Source organism: Saccopteryx leptura, chromosome 2 (genome assembly GCF_036850995.1).
Source record: "Saccopteryx leptura isolate mSacLep1 chromosome 2, mSacLep1_pri_phased_curated, whole genome shotgun sequence".
In the NCBI taxonomy this organism is placed as follows: domain Eukaryota; kingdom Metazoa; phylum Chordata; class Mammalia; order Chiroptera; family Emballonuridae; genus Saccopteryx; species Saccopteryx leptura.
Genome location: NC_089504.1, coordinates 200,372,773 through 200,390,341, shown reverse-complemented (window position 1 = coordinate 200,390,341; position 17,569 = coordinate 200,372,773). Strand labels below are relative to the sequence as shown.

The following is a 17,569-nucleotide window of genomic DNA, read 5'->3' as shown; positions in this document are numbered from 1 at the left end:
AAAAGGCATTCCAGTTGGTTCTAAAATAGATTTATCGATCTGTGTATAGCATGACTTACAGTAGGCTCTATAGAGAATCTACTGCTTTTATTGATATAAAATACATAAAAAGACTCCAGTTTAGTTGAGGAGATGAGAATCACTATAAGATTGAATTAGAAAATGAAAACAAAATGGCTCCCAGGCAGTAATTCAAAGGCAGCATTAAGCTAAAGGGTAGTTGCAAATGTACCCAGCTTTCTACTCAGATGTTATAAAGACTGCATATCAATAATCATAATCAAGTACTTTCTTACACCAGAAGTATTATTCCCGTTTTAATAGACTAATATATATTCTTACATATTAATTATAAAATGGACACTTTTTAACTTCAGATTAATCTCTTAAATGTCAGTACACAGGCACACAGTTGAGAGAACTTCACTGTAGTTATTCTCCTTCCAGGGCAACAATCAGTGTGGCAATTATCATCCTACTCAGGGAAGGAGCTTACTGTAATTAGCACAATGAGGTTAAGTTTGAACTGTTTCCAGACTCTGCTTTGTGAGGTGAGCAGTACAAAGTCAGCTGCCCAAATCAGCATTTTAGCTATAATTTCAGTAACTATTGTGGGAGGTCAGATGTGAGTCCCATTTTGCTCTCTTAAAAATAACTGAAGGAAGGACATATATTACAAGTGTCTGATAAATTCTAATTAAATATGGGTTTTCTCTCCAATAACATGACTAAGACTCATATAAAAAATTTGGGTTTTTTAAAAAAAAATCCATATAACATTTCTATAAATTTTTCTTTAGGAAGAAACTAAGTTTAAAGGCAGAGGGTATGGGAGGGGGGAAGGTTGATCAATGCGTTTCTTCTCTAGTTTGATGTTGTTGTTTTAAACAGGGAAAAGCATTTTCAAACAGGATGATGTGACTGATATATCAGTCCTTCCTAATTTAATTACAGCTGAGTCATCAATATTTTAATTTCTTGCAGGTTGATGATTACAAGCACATAATTTTATTTATTTTAATTAAACTCCACTTGCTTCCCACATGATTTGTGGTGACTCACAACAAAAACATGTATTGTAAACCAGGGGCGATAGACTAAATTTGAGAAATCAGAAACTATATAACATAAGTAGATTTGTTTTGTGACCCAAAGTATTATGAAAGAAAATATTTTTATAAATGAAAACCATGATCAGAAAAAATGATGTATTAGGTTTATCCTTATATATATTAACAGTTATTATGACTCAAGTTCAAGTCTGGTTCTAAGTTTTCTAGCAAAATAGAAAATGAGCTCAAATTATTGAAGAGACACTGTTTCTTGTGGCGACTTTAGAAAGATATCTCTGATGTGTCCTCAACATTTTGATAGCAAATATGGCAGTAGATGTTAAAGATAAATAGCTTATAAATATTTTAATTATTATAAAATTAATTTAACTTGTTTCCAGGTCTAAGTTGTTTTAAGGCTCAGTTTCTCAATTATGAACTTCTGATGTAGTGATAGTACACTTTGCATAGACTATTTTTGGTAAGCACAAATGATTGGTTCTGGATTCAGGTGCAATGCTAATACTGAAATACAATAGGTGTCAACCCAAACATATTTTTAAAATAATTACATTACAGAATAAAGAAACTAGACATATGAAACTAATATTTTAGATAGCAACAGATTTCAAAAGTAGGACATAGATCAATGAAGTTTATATTACCCATCTCATGTTTATTGCTTTTGTAAAAATAAATGTCATACCTTTTGTTTCAGTTCTTTTCTGCTCGTCTGTTACATTACTTGGAAGAGCTTAAGATTACATTTTGATTAATGTTTGTAACTTTCTAGCAGGGAGGGTTTTACATATTAAAGTGTCCACTGTGAATTATATCTTGAAGAAAATACATAGTTATTTATGACCACAGAAAACTCAAATAAAATTAGAATAATGGTCAGTAGATTTCTAGAGCACTGGTGGGTGGTTAGTACTGGCCTTTTCTTCCTTGAGATCTTTTATGATGTGTCCTCATCCTGGGTAATCCACCCAGATTCATTTGCCCAGGAAAGAGTGTCCCTGAGAATGAGCAGAACTTGAAGTATTGTGATTTGATCATTACATCTTAAATACACTGAAGATAACAGCTACAGGCTCAGGGTCTAATATTTGTGGTCAAGAAGCTAAATTAACAGTGAAGGGATTAAGAAGTATAAATTGGTGGTTACAAAACAGTCCCGGGGATGTAAAGTACAGCACAGGGAATACAGTCAACAGAGTTGTAGTAACTATGTATTGCTCCAGGCGTGGGGTGAACTGTATGCTACACACCTGAAACTAGTACAAAATAATATTGAATATCAACTGTAATTAAATAATAAAATTTTTAAAAAGTAAAAAAAATGCAAAAAAAATTTTTTCCAAATTAAATGGTGATGTAACTAAAGGTCTTTTGATTTGGATGTAGCCTCAAAGTTCCAGGAGAAGCTTCCATTTAGTTAACACAAATTTGACCCTGAAGAGCAGTAAAGAAAACAGAAAATGCACCGCAATAAAGGACCCCTAACCATGGTGATTCCAGCCCTAACATAATGAGTAGTTACCCCAAAACACTTTTTAAGTGTAGATATCAGACGCTAGCTGCTGAGTGGGCATCACACCTGAGATGTGAGTCAGGAATCACCCTGTTCTTTGCTTTCTCTCGTATGGTTTGTGTGTGTAGGAGTAATGATGTGTGTGGTGTTGAATAAAGCAAAGAGTAAGAAAACAAGAAAGAAGCAAACTTTATTTTTAATCTCTGAGACACAATTTTGTCAGGCAAACTTGTTCTTTGGGGCTTTTGATGGTGCTACAAAGAAGGGCCACTATAGGCAGCATGGCCTTCAAAGCTGAACAAACAATGTAGATGGGAAATATAACTGAAATACTCTTGAGAGCAGGACCAGGTGTTTCTCTTCTAGCTCTCATTACCCTGAAGCACCTCAGTGGCGTTCAAGTGAAAGCACATAAACATAACTTTTATAGCAGGGAAGAAAAGCACAGGTCGACACCTGATCCCATAGATTTTTGGATATAAAAAACCCCACTGGATTGCCAAAGCACTTAAAATAAAACTCCTTTTGCACCCACTCATGTGTAACTTTAAAACTTAAAAATGGTTAATGTCTTTTCCTGAAAGTGTTCAATTTCTCAGCCTCTCATGGTCTTAATGGGACTCCTTTGAAATCATCAATACAATACAGTGGTTTTCTGGGAAGGAGAATTCTTATTTTGTAATCACAATAACCACTGTAATTCTTTACATTTATTAATATTATCTCATCCAGACTTCAAGGCTTTCTATTTATCTTCCTTTATTTTTCAAACCTTCCGTATAAGATAGATGACATGTCCAATTTTCAGGTGTAGAAACCATGGCACAATATGGTCATCAAACTCCTTTCCCGAACACTTATAAACTAGTGACGCAGTGGGAAAACAAACGTGCACGCTAAAGAGAAAGAGGACCCTGTCCTCCCCCATCAAATCCCCTTCTCTAAGCAGTTGATCTAAATCATATGCAAAATTTCATTACAGTGATGAATGCCATTTTCTTGCCAACCTCTTAAAAAATGGAAGTGCTAATTTTTAAATTGCTTATGTAGGAGAGAGAAAATGTTTCCTCTACCGTTCTAGGTACTTTTGGCTGAACTAATAATTAATATAAGACAGATAAACAGGAAAACAAAAACAAATTTAATTATGTATGTAGAGGAGCCTCACATAGACAGGAGAGCCCCAAAGGTAGTCAGGCAATTGAGGTTTATACTGCATCCCAGTTCCGTAGAAGGGCTCAGAGGTCTAGGATGCAGAGGGAAGGAAGTCAGTTTATTGGAAGATGAGGAGAGTAAATGTTTGGCAAATAAATGTTTGCATGCCACACAGACACAAAGGGACACAGAGAGAAATTTAAACAGTCTCTGCTGAGTTCCCCACAGCTACCTCATAATCTTTGTCATTATCTCTAGTATTAGCTCTCATAAAATTTTTTTTACATAGTTAAGGGAGAGGTAAAAAGCTTTTCCTGAGTCTTTTGGGCCTTTTCTTCAGCTTAAGTTAATCTATGTCAAAGTGGAACATTTTGAAGCAAATTGTTATGAAGCCCTTCTCTTCATAGGGCTCCCTCTTACTCTAATAAGCTTTAAGATGCTGGCCTCTGCACCACCCCTAAGTCCCACCACGACCAGACAATAACAAAAGCAGCTGCTATTTAATGAGCATCCATGTTATGTAGCAGGCATGTTACACAGTACACAACACAAGGACCCCACAAGGCAAAATTAGGTGTTATTCTCCTAGTTTATAAAGGAATCATTGAGGCACTACATATGGTATTATTTAGGTTGTCAAAGTTCACACAGCTAATAGGAGAGTGGGTCATTTCTGTCAGAATTTTCTCTTTGTCACTTTGTCTCCTGATTTAGATCAGTGGTAGTTAACTTGGTCTCTACCGCCCACTAGTGGGCATTCCAGCTTTCATGGTGGGTGGTAGCGGAGCAACCAAAGTATAAATAAAAAGATAGATTTAACTATAGTATGTTGTTTTATAAAGATTTATTCTGCCAAACTTAGCAAAAATCCGACATAAAGTACTTGGTAAGTAATTATTATTATATGCTTTAACTTACTGTAACACTGCTTTATAAATTTTATAAAGTAAAGTTACTTCCCTACTTTATAAATCACCATTACTATGGAACCGGTAGGCGGTTAGAAAATTTTACTACTAACATAGATACAAAAGTGGGCGGTAGGTATAAAAAGGTTGACTACCCCTGATTTAGATCAATCTTGGGATCTTTTAGAAAGAATTGAAACCTCTTCCATCTCATATAACACTTAGCAATGATATAAATTAATGTTTTAAGTCTATAGGCTGTCCAACTTGTTAGGCAATAACTCCATGAAGGCAGAGATATTCCAGGTTTTGCTGATTTTTTAAAAATTGTGGGAGATGACGTCAGAGTAATGGCAGGGTAGGAAGCAATACCGATAAATCTCCCCCAAAACTCAACAAGATCTTCAACCAGAAACAGAAAAACCTATCCTTGAAGCCTCCAGATGTTTCGCAATACACCCGAAGGCAGAGGCAGCAGCAACCCCATAGCTGGATTATCAGGCTACTAATTGAGGAAGGAAAGACTAGGAGAAAGGCTCCAGGAACATGGACTCTCTCACTGTCGGAGCCTATAAATGCTAATGAGCCTCGACTGCCAAGGAGACTAAATTACAATACATGACATCGCCAGAGAGACTTATCAACAGCAAACCTCTACCTGAGCATGCCAAAGGGGCAGAACCCGGGGAACAGAGTCACTGACCAGGAAGAGGGAGAGAAAAGAAAAAGCAAGAAGATAACCTCTCAAAATCAAGAATAATCCGCAGACTTTATAACCTATCCCATTTTATTATATTTGTTCGTTTGTTTCTCTTATCTTCATTCTTGATATTTTTTTTTTCCTCCTCCAAATTGGCCGATTAATTCTCCACCGGTCTTACTCTCTCCTCTCCTTGAACTACACTACCCATAAGTGTTACATCTCCCATTATATTTTCTTTCCTCTTCCTTTCTCTCTATGAGGGTTGCACTCCAAAACCCTTAACTCTCTCTCTCCTCTTTTTTCTTCTTTTAGTGGTTCCCTCTTTTTTTCTCTCTCTCTCTTTCTTTTCTCCCTCTATATTAGTTTCTTCCTTTCTCCTTTACATCTCCTCTCGTTCAAACCTCAATAACGAACAAATTATCTTATCTGCGACTCAAACTTCTGTTTCTGGCATTTTGGGGGGTTTTTACTTCACCTTTTTAACTCACTAGCAGTGCTCCCATCCCTGGCTCTCCATTTTATCTAGTTCTTGTTCCACTAAATACAATAGTAATTTTTTAATTTGTCCCCTCATTTTCCTGTTTCCCTCTTATTCCTCTCATCATAACTCTTAGTCAACCAACACCTAAAAGCAAATCATTTTATTCTTGACCCAAATTTTTTCCTTATTTGCTTTTTGTGGGTCCATACCCCCTTCTTTTTTCTTTTTTTTTCCTTTCTTTTTGTTTTCTTTTGCCCCTATATTACTTTTCCCCAATTCAGGCCCTCCATTACAGGCATTGTTTGTTATAATTCACAGTTCACCACAAGATTTTCTCAAGAAAGAGGGGAGAAGAGAGGACAGGAAAAAAGGAGAAGGGGAATAATTTCCTTTTTTTTTAATTATTTTATTTTTCTTTATTTCATTATTAATTTTTTTTGAAAAAAACAACCCTTTTCGATTTTTTTTAACTTTTTATTCTTTATTAAATCTCATTAATACTATCAACAAAACCACACTCAGATGCCATTAAGGAAGAGAAAATCAAATATTATGGACACAAAAGAAAGAGAGGTAACACAGCTAGATGAGAAAAAATCTATCGAGAACAAATTTAATATATTGGAAACCTTAAAGCTAAATGACAGAGAATTCAAAATAGAAATCATAAAAATCCTCCGAGATATACAAGAAAACACAGAAAGGCAATTTAGGGAGCTCAGAAAACAACTCAATGAACACAAAGAATATATTTCCAAGGAAATTGAAACTATAAAAACAAATCAAACAGAGATGAAAAACTCAATTCACGAGCTGAAAAACAAGGTAACAAGCTTAGCTAATAGACAAGGCCAGATAGAAGAGAGGATTAGTGAAATAGAAGACAAGCAACTTGAGGCACAACAGAGAGAAGAAGAAAGAGACTCAAAAATTTAAAAAAATGAGATAGCCCTACAAGAATTATCTGACTCCATCAAAAAGAATAACATAAGAATAATAGGTATATCAGAGGGAGAAGAGAGAGAAAATGGAATGGAGAACATACTCAAACAAATAATAGATGAGAACTTCCCAAGCCTGTGGAAAGAACTAAAGCCGGAAATTCAAGAAGCAAACAGAACTCTGAGTATTCTTTTTTTTTTTTTCTCTGAAGCTGGAAATGGGGAGAGACAGTCAGACAGACTCCCGCATGCGCCCGAACGGGATCCACCCGGCACGCCCACCAGGAGCGAAGCTCTGCCCACCAGGGGGCGATGCTCTGCCCCTCTGGGGCATCGCTCTGCCGTGACCAGAGCCACTCTAGCGCCTGGGGCAGAGGCCAAGGAGCCATCCCCAGCACCTGGGCCATTTTGCTCCAATGGAGCCTTGGCTGTGGGAGGGGAAGAGAGAGACAGAGAGGAAGGAGGGGGGTGTGGAGAAGCAAATGGGCGCTTCTCCTATGTGCCCTGGCCGGGAATCGAACCCGGATCCCCCGCATGCCAGGCCAACGCTCTACCGCTGAGCCAACCGGCCAGGGCCAAGTCCGAGTTTTCTTAACCACAACAAACCTACTCCAAGACATATCATAATGAAATTGGCACAAACCAACGGCAAAGAAAAAATTCTCAAGGCAGCCAGGGAAAAGAAGAATACAACATATAAAGGAAGGCACATTAGATTATCATCAGATTTCTCAACAGAAACTCTACAAGCTAGAAGAGAGTGGACCCCAATATTTAAAGTCCTGAAAGAGAGGAACTTTCAGCCACGAATACTATACCCATCAAAGCTATCCTTCAAATATGAAGGAGAAATAAAAACATTCACAGATACAGAAAAGATGAGGGAGTTTATCATCAGAAAACCTCCACTCCAGGAATTACTAAAGGGGGTTCTCCAATCAGATACAAAGAACAAAAAAAAAACAGAGCCACAAGTAAAAGCTCCAAGAAGAACACAATAAAACCAAATTTAAACTGTGACAACAACAAAAAGAAAGGGGGGGAGAGGATGGAGATTAACAGTAGCAAAGGACGATGGAGTGCAAAAGTACTCACAAAATAGTTCACTATAATGAACAGGGTAGGAACCCGTTTCATTACTTAAAGGTAACCACCATTGAAAAAACCACCACAGAAGCACATGAGATAAAAAAGATAGCAACAGAGGAAAGATGTATGAAATACAACCAAATAAAAACAAAAGATAGAAAAACGAAAGAGAAGGATCAAACAAGACACAAAACTAACAGAAAGCAATCTATAAAATGGCAATAGGGAACTCACAAGTGTCAATAATTACACTAACTGTAAACGGATTAAACTCATCAATAAAAAGGCACAGAGTAGCAGAATGAATTAAAAAAGAAAATCCAACTGTATGCTGTTTACAGGAAACTCATCTAAGTAACAAGGATAAAAACAAATTCAAAGTGAAAGGTTGGAAAACAATACTCCAAGCAAATAACATCCAAAAAAAAAGCAGGCATAGCAATACTCATATCTGATAATGCTGACTACAAGACAGGAAAAGTACTCAGAGACAAAAATGGTCATTTCATAATGGCTAAGGGGACACTGAATCAAGAAGACATAACAATTCTTAATATATATGCACCAAACCAAGGAGCACCAAAATATATAAGACAGCTACTTATTGATCTTAAAACAAAAACTGACAAAAACACAATCATACTTGGAGACCTCAATACACCGCTGACGGCTCTAGATCGGTCATCCAAACAGAGAATCAACAAAGATATAATGGCCTTAAACAATACACTAGAGCACCTGGATATGATAGACATCTACAGGACATTTCATCCCAAAGTGACTGAGTATACTTTTTTCTCCAGTGTACATGGATCATTCTCAAGAATGGACCATATGTTGGGCCACAAAAACAACATCAGCAAATTCAGAAAAATCGAAGTTGTACCAAGCATATTTTCTGATCATAAAGCCTTGAAACTAGAATTCAACTGCAAAAAAGAGGAAAAAACACACAAAAATGTGGAAACTAAACAACATACTTTTAAAAAATGAATGGGTCAAAGAAGAAATAAGTGCAGAGATCAAAAGATATATACAGACTAATAAAAATGACAATACGACATATCAGAATCTCTGGGATGCAGCAAAAGCAGTGACAAGAGGGAAGTTCATATCACTTCAGGCATATATGAACAAACAAGAGAGAGCCCAAGTGAACCACTTAACTTCAAACCTTAAGGAACTAGAAAAAAAAGAACAAAGACAACCCAAAACCAGCCGAAGAAAGGAGATAATAAAAATCAGAGCAGAAATAAATGAAATAGGGAACAGAAAAACTATAGAAAAAATTAATAGAACAAGGAGCTGGTTCTTTGAAAAGATCAACAAAATTGAGAAACCCTTGGCAAGACTTACCAAGGAAAAAAGAGAAAGAACTCATATAAACAAAATCCAAAATGAAAGAGGAGAAATCACCACGGACACCGTATATATACAAAGAATTATTGTAGAATACTATGAAAAACTTTATGCCACTAAATTCAACAACCTAGAAGAACTGGATATATTCCTAGAACAATACAACCTTCCTAGACTGAGTCAAGAAGAAGCAGAAAGCCTAAACAGACCTATTAGTAGAGAAGAAATAGAAAAAACCAATAAAAACCTCCCCAAAAATAAAAGTCCAGGCCCTGACGGCTATACCAGTGAATTTTATCAAACATTCAAAGAAGACTTGGTTCCTATTCTACTCAAAGTCTTCCAAAAAATTGAAGAAGAAGCAATACTTCCAAATACATTTTATGAGGCCAACATAACCTTCATACCAAAACCAGGCAAGGATGGCACACAAAAAAAGAAAACTACAGACCAATATCTCTAGTGAATACAGATGCTAAAATACTAAACAAAATACTAGAAAATCGAATACAACAACATATTAAAATGATAATACATCATGATCAACTGGGATTCATCCCAGAATCTCAAGGATGGTTCAACATACGTAAAACGGTTAACGTAATACACCATATCAACAAAACAAAGAACAAAAACCACATGATCTTATCAATAGACGCAGAAAAGGCTTTCGATAAAATACAACACAATTTTATGTTTAAGACTCTAAACAATATGGGTATAGAAGGAAAATATCTCAACATGATAAAGGCCATATATGATAAACCATCAGCTAACATCATATTAAATGTCACTAAACTGAAGGCTTTCCCCCTTAAATCAGGAACAAGACACGGTTGTCCACTCTCTCCACTCTTATTTAATGTGGTACTAGAGATTCTAGCCAGAGCAATCAGACAAGACAAAGAAATAAAAGGCATCCATATCGGAAAAGAAGAAGTAAAGGTATCACTTTTTGCAGATGATATGATCCTATACATCGAAAACCCCAAATAATCCACAAAAAGACTACTAGAAACAATAAGCCAATACAGTAAGGTCGCAGGATACAAAATTAACATACAGAAGTCAATAGCCTAGGTTATTTTGTCATTAAATTATGTTGCATACCCCTCGGGGTATGCAACATAATTTAATGACAAAATAACCTAGACATGTTTTCTTTGAATATATGTACCCTGATTTATTAATGTCATCCCATTACCATTAATAAAAATTTATTTAAAAAAAAAAAAAAAAAAAAAGAAGTCAATAGCCTTTCTATATGCCAACAATGAAACATTTGAGAACGGACTCAAAAGAATAATCCCCTTCAAGATTGCAACAACAAAAAAATAAAATACTTAGGAATAAACATAACAATATATAATGAAAACTATAAACCATTGTTAAGGGAAATCAAAAAAGATATAATAATATGGAAGAATATACCTTGTTCTTGGTTAGGAAGAATAAATATAATCAAGATGGCCATATTACCCAAAGCAATATACAAATTTAATGCAATTCCCATCAAAATTCCAATGACACTTTTTAAAGAAATTGAGCAAAAAATTATCAGATTTATATGGAACTATAAAAAACCCCGAATAGCCAAAGCAATCCTAAAGAAAAAGAATGAAGCTGGGGGCATTACAATACCTGACTTCAAACTATATTATAGGGCCACGACAATCAAAACAGCATGGTATTGGCAGAAAAATAGACACTCAGACCAATGGAACAGAATAGAAAGTCCAGAAATAAAACCACATATATATAGTCAAATAATTTTTGATAAAGGGGCCAACAACACACAATGGAGAAAAGAAAGCCTCTTCAATAAATGGTGCTGGGAAAACTGGAAAGCCACATGCAAAAGAATGAAACTGGACTACAGTTTGTCCCCTTGTACTAAAATTAACTCAAAATGGATCAAAGATCTAAACATAAGACCTGAAACAATTAAGTACATAGAAGAAGACATAGGTACTCCACCCATGGACCTGGGTTTCAAAGAGCATTTTATGAATTTGACTCCATAGGCAAGAGAAGTGAAGGCAAAAATTAATGAATGGGACTACATCAGACTAAGAAGTTTTTGCTCAGCAAGAGAAACTGATAACAAAATAAACAGAAAGCCAACTAAATGGGAAATGATATTTTCAAACGACAGCTCAGATAAGGGCCTAATATCCAGAATATACAAAGAACTCATAAAACTCAACAACAAACAAACAAACAATCCAATAAAAAAATGGGAAGAGGACATGAACAGACACTTCTTCCAGGAAGAAATACAAATGGCCAACAGATATATGAAAAGATGCTCATCTTTAGCTATTAGGGAAATGCAAATCAAAACTGCAATGAGATACCACCTCACACCTGTTAGATTAGCTATTATTAACAAGACAGGTAATAGCAAATGTTGGAGAGGCTGTGGAGAAAAAGGAACCCTCATACACTGTTCGTGGGAATGTAAAGTAGTACAACCGTTATGGAAGAAAGTATGGTGGTTCCTCAAAAAACTGAAATAGAATTACCTTATGACCCAGCAATCCCTCTACTGGGTATATACCCCCAAAACTCAGAAACATTGATACGTAAAGACACATGCAGCCTCATGTTCATTGCAGCATTGCTCACAGTGGCCAGGACATGGAAACAACCAAAAAGCCCGTCAATAGATGACTGGATAAAGAAGATTTGGCACATGTACACTATGGAATCCTACTCAGCCTTAAGAAATGATGACATCGGATCATTTACAGCAAAATGGTGGGATCTTGATAACATGATTCGAAGCAAAATAAGTAAATCAGAGAAAACCAGGAACTGCATTATTCCATACGTAGGTGGGACATAAAAGTGAAACTAAGAGACATTGATAAGAGTGTGGTGGTTACGGGGGGGAGAGGGGAATGGGAGAGGGAAAGAGGGAGGGGAAGGGACACAAAGAAAACAAGATAGAAGGTGACAGAGGACAATCTGACTTTGGGTGATTGGTATGCAACCTAATTGAACGACAAGATAACCTGGACTTGTTATCTTTGAATATATGTATCCTGATTTATTGATGTCGCCCCATTAAAAAAATAAAATTATTTAAAAAAAAAACAAAAAAACAACAACAATGTTTATACTACAAAAGTAATACACACTTTATCCAAAAATTCCAATAATAAAGATGTTTTAAGAAGCAAAAAAAAAAAAGAAAAAAAATTGTGTTAAGAATAACTACATGAGATCTATTCCCACAGCACATTTAAATGTACAATACATTATTGTAGACTATAGGTACAATGCTGTACAGAAGACTTCTAGCACTTATTCATCTTGCTAACTGAAGTTTTATGCCTATTGATTGATGATTTCACACCTTAGGTAATCACAATTCCATTCTTTGATTTTATGAATTTGACTATCTAAGATGCCTCATATAAGTGGAAACATGCAGTAGTTGTTCTGTCTGGTTTATTTCACTTGGCATAATGGTCTCAGGTTCATTCATGTTGTTGCATATTACACAATTTCCTCTTTTCAAAGGTTGTGTCTATATGTTTGTTTGTTTTTTGTGACAGAGACAGAGAGAGCGAGGGGGAGGGACAGACTGACAGGAAGAGAGGTTGCGGCTCCTTAGTTGTTCATTGATTGCTTTCATATGTGCCTTGACCGGGGTTTCCAGCACAGCAAGTTACCCCTTGCTCAAGCCAGTGACCACAGGGTCATGCCCATTATCCCACACTCAAGCCAGTGACCCAGCACTTAAGCTGGATGAGCCCATGCTCAGGCCTGCAACCTTGAAGATTTGGACCTGGGTCCTCTGCGTCCCAGTCTGATGCTCTATCCATTGCACCACCGTCTGGTCAGGCTATACCACATTTTCTTTATTCATTAACTCTTTGAGTAGTGAGTATTTCATGCTCACTGACCCTCGGGAGTGAGTTTTTTAAAAAAATGAAATTAGTTCCAGTTATAGTTTTATTAACTTAAAATCATGTTTGTTTGATAACCAATTTATGGAAACAAAAATAACACACATTTGCCTTTTTTTGATGTTGTCTTACACATGTCCGATCGTACTCTGGTCAGGAGGCACGAGGACGCACATGAATGTGCGGACTACTCAAAGGGTTAAACTGTCAATGGAAACAAGCTGCTTCCACATCTTAGCTACTGTGAATGGTGCTGCAATGAAAGTTGGAATGCAATTATCTTTGAGATCCCAATTTCAACTCTTTTGGATCTATCCCCAGAAGTGGGATTTCTGGGTTATGTGGTAGGTCTATTTCTAATTTTTTGAGGAACCTTCACACTATTTCTATAGCAGTTGTTCCATTTTGTATTCTCATGAATAGTGTAAGGGTTCCAATCCCTCCACATCCTTGTCAACACTGTTTTTCTTTTTCTTTCTTTCTTTCCTTCTTTCTTTCACCTTCACCAACACTGGCCCTCCCTTTCTTCTTTCCCTTCTTCTTCTTCCTTCTTCCTCTTCCTTCTCCTCCCCTCCCTCCTTCTTCTTCTTTTTTTAATTTTATTTTTCCGAAGCTATAAGCGGGGAGGCAGTCAAACAGGCTCCTGTATGTGCCTGACTGGGATCTACCTGGCATGCTCACTGGGGGACAATGCTCTGCCCATCTGGGGCATTGCTCTGTTGCAACTGGAGCTATTCTATTGCCTGAGGCAGAGGCCATGGAGCTGTCCTCAGCTCCCGGGCCGACTTTGCCCCAATGGAGCCTTGGCTGCGGGAGGGGAAAAGAAAGATAGAGAGGAAGGAAAGGGGGAGGGGTGGAGAAGTAGATGGGCGCTTCTCCTATGTGCCCTGGCCAGGAATCGAACGTGGGACTTCCACATGCCAGGCTGACATTCTACCGCTGAGCCAACTTGCCAGGGCTTCTTTTTTTTTTTTATAATAGTCATCCTGACAGGCATGATAAGATATTTCATGGTGGTTCTCATTGCATTTCCCAGATGATCAGTGATGCTGAGCATCTTTTCATATACCTGGTGGCTGAATGTATGTCTTCTTTGGAGAAATGTCTGCTCAAGTCCTTAGCCCACTTTTAATTGGATTATTAATTTTTTGGTTATTAAGTTGCAGCAACTCATTGTATATTTTAGTGATTAGTCATTTATCATAAATGATTTGCAAATATTTTCTCCCATTCCAGCAGTTGATTTTTATTCTGTTGATTATTTTTTTTGTTGTGCAGGAGCTTTTTAGTTTGATGTAGTCTTGGTTGTTTATGTCATGTTTTGTTCTTAATTGTATTTGTAGGGCTTAGAAAAGTTTGGAAACATGGTAGGTGCACAATACAGATTTGAACCTTGGCATATTGATGGGTCCCCCAGGCCCCAAGGATGTTGATGCTTCTCATCCTGGGACCATGGGCAGGTAGAGGGCACAGACCTAAGTGAAGCAGGGCTGCAATGCAAGCTGGAGGGAATGGTGGCAGCTGGAAGGGAACCATGCACCATAAGAGGACACACTAGTAAAATTTCCAGAATTCTTTTGCAAAGTTTTTCCAGTTTAGCACTTCAACTATTAAATTATTTATCTTCCCTCCCTATTGCCCTTTCCCATCTGAAAACAAAAAAAAACCCTCTTGCCTGACTAGTGGTCGTACAGTGGACAGAGCATTGACCTGGGATACTTAGGTCTCAGGTTTGAAACCCCAAAGTGGCTGGCTTGAACGTGGGATCATCAACATGGTCCCATGGTCTCTGGCTTGAGCAAGGGGTCACTGGCTCAGATTGATCCCCCACCCCGGCTCAAGGCATGTATGAGAAGCAATCAATGAACAACTAACATGCCATAACTATGAGTTGATGTTTCTCACTCATCTCTCTCCCTTCCTCTCTCTCTCTAAAAAACAAATAAACAAAAACCTTTTTGGGTATTAAAAACTAGAAATATTTTTTACTGATAAACTGTTTTGTTTATAATCCCAAAATATGTTGGAAAATCGCAAAGTTGGTTGGTTTAATAGGAGTTCAAAGATGACAATTTAAACTCTTCATCTACTACAACATATGCAGGACATGAGCATACCACGGCAGATACTGCCATGAGGAGTGAGTGATTTGTCCAAGTTTAGTCTAACTATCCATTATTCCATCTCTCTGGCTGAGTAGTACTTGATGAGCCAAGTAATTACTTTGACAAATCTTCTCCATAATTTTACCATGCACAGAGATTCATCCATTTGTGCTCCAAGTCTCCAGCAGTCAGCACGTTCCCCCAGATAGGTACTATTGCTGTCCTTCCTCTGTGCTATCTTATTTATCCATAGAAGTCCTAAACAACCATTGCTTTTTTGATAATCAGTTTCACTGACACAGGAATTACTTAAAAAGAAAAGTGATTCCATAAACATCAATGAAAGGGAATCACAGGGATATTTCAGAAAGAGGTGAGGTACTTCCCTACCTCTCAAGAGTATGCTCTTTTCTTCTTGGCTCACTTGATGTGGCCAAGCCAAGGAAGAAAACACCCCAGCTCCTACCAAAGCTTCACTGTAAGGGCCAGAGAATATTAATGCTAGAAAGAATCTTAGAGTTGTCATGCAGTCTAGATCAACCTGCTCATTTTATAAATAAGGAAACTTCATGGCTCTTTAAAGGCCATAGGTTGTAACAGGCAGCACTGGGACACAAAAGAGCATGACTGACTCAGGGCAGTGGCAAAACTATGGTGTCACTGTACAGGGTAACAACCTCTCTGCCTTTGTTGGTGGGTTTGGCCATTTCCTGAAAGGCCACAAATGTTGGGGTGACAGCCTCAGGAGTATTACTTATTTCAGGGGCTCCCCGCCATACCATCAAAAAAACAGCAGGCTTGAAGCAATGAAGGGGAAGACAGAAAGGAACCAAGCATTTTGTGTTATTTTGTTTTTAGTGAATCCTCTGTTCACCTCAATATTAATTTAAACACTGACATGTTTCCAGAGATTGTTACTAATAAGTAAAGATTTAAATGTGGTTTTTAGAAAAGTACTGCCCTAACACCCCGTTTCCTTATAATAGAATAGCACCAAACAATCTGGTCTTTCCCCAGAGTTAGTTGTTACTCACTTGCCTCTTTCACTAAATTGTGAGCTCCCAAGTCACGGCCACATCTTGTTCATTTCTGTGTCCTCCACAGTGATAAGCACAGTGCTTTGTATACAGTGTAGGTGCTCAGTAAGATGTTTATGCTGTCGCTGTCAGTGTGTTTATTTTGACATACAACAGCAGGAAACACTCAGCAATGAAATAAGTGTTTGTAGTTTATAAAAAGCAACTCCATGGCTTACCAGTCATGACCTACAAACAGTGGCACTACCTGTCCCAATTACATTATAGAAAGTTTTGTCCTGCAAAACTAACAAAATTGCATCAAGTCTATAAACAAGAGAAGAAATTCATTTTGTTTTGTTCTGGTTCATCATTTGTTCTTTAGAGGCTTAAGTTTGCCCTGCAGACTGTAAGAACATAATCATGTTACTGGAAGTAAATCATTTTAGATATAGTCATGCTCTGTGCAATGTTTTGGTCAATGCCACCACATACATGATGGTGATCTCATAAGATTGTCATAGAGCTGAAAAATTCCTATTGCCTAGTGACACTATAGCCTGGTAATGTCATACCACAACACAATGCTCACGTGTCTGTAGTGATGCGGGTACAAACCTACTGTGCTGACAGTAGTATAACAATATGGCACATATAACTATGTACAGTACATGATACTTGGTAATGAATGATTATGTTACTGGTTTATGTATTTAGTATACTATAATTTTAATTGTTATTTTAAAGTGTATTTTTTCTACTTAGTAAAAAAAAACTTTTTTGCTGTAACAATGTGTTGTCACACTGGCAACAGCTTCATACATTTCATGTTTGCTGTGTTTCTTAATTGCATCATTTCCTCTTGTGCTTGATTTCATCTTGTGTTGTTTTGTATAGTAACATGCTGTTATTAAAAAGAATACCAGTACAGTAAGTGCTCACTGTAATAATGCATAATGAAACCAATTTTACTATAAGCTAACTGATATAAACAAGAGTTAAAAAAAGTTCCTACTTAACTAAAGCATCTCATCAATATTATAACAAAATAAAGTTGAACAAAACAATGTTATTCAATAACTTGCTCTACCTGGGTCCCCACCCATAGGCAAGTACACCAAAATCGAGGGAGGTGGAGTTAGCACTGTTTCCAATGCTCCCCAGAGGACTCTCATGTGCAGTCAGAGGTTTGGACTCTTGTACTCAGTTTACAGGCATTAGGCAGGGAAGGAAGGAAAACCAGCCTGGCATGGCAGAGAAGACTTTAAAAGTCATGGTGCACTTCTGATAGGCCATCAGAAGCTCATGT

At 37.1% G+C, this 17,569-nt stretch overlaps 1 protein-coding gene across 3 annotated transcripts in view; it reads right to left on the bottom strand.

The window, feature by feature from the left end:
- MME (membrane metalloendopeptidase) overlaps nt 1–17,569 on the bottom strand; it is a 120,250-nt gene that overhangs the window by 34,757 nt on the left and 67,924 nt on the right. The window lies entirely within an intron of this gene.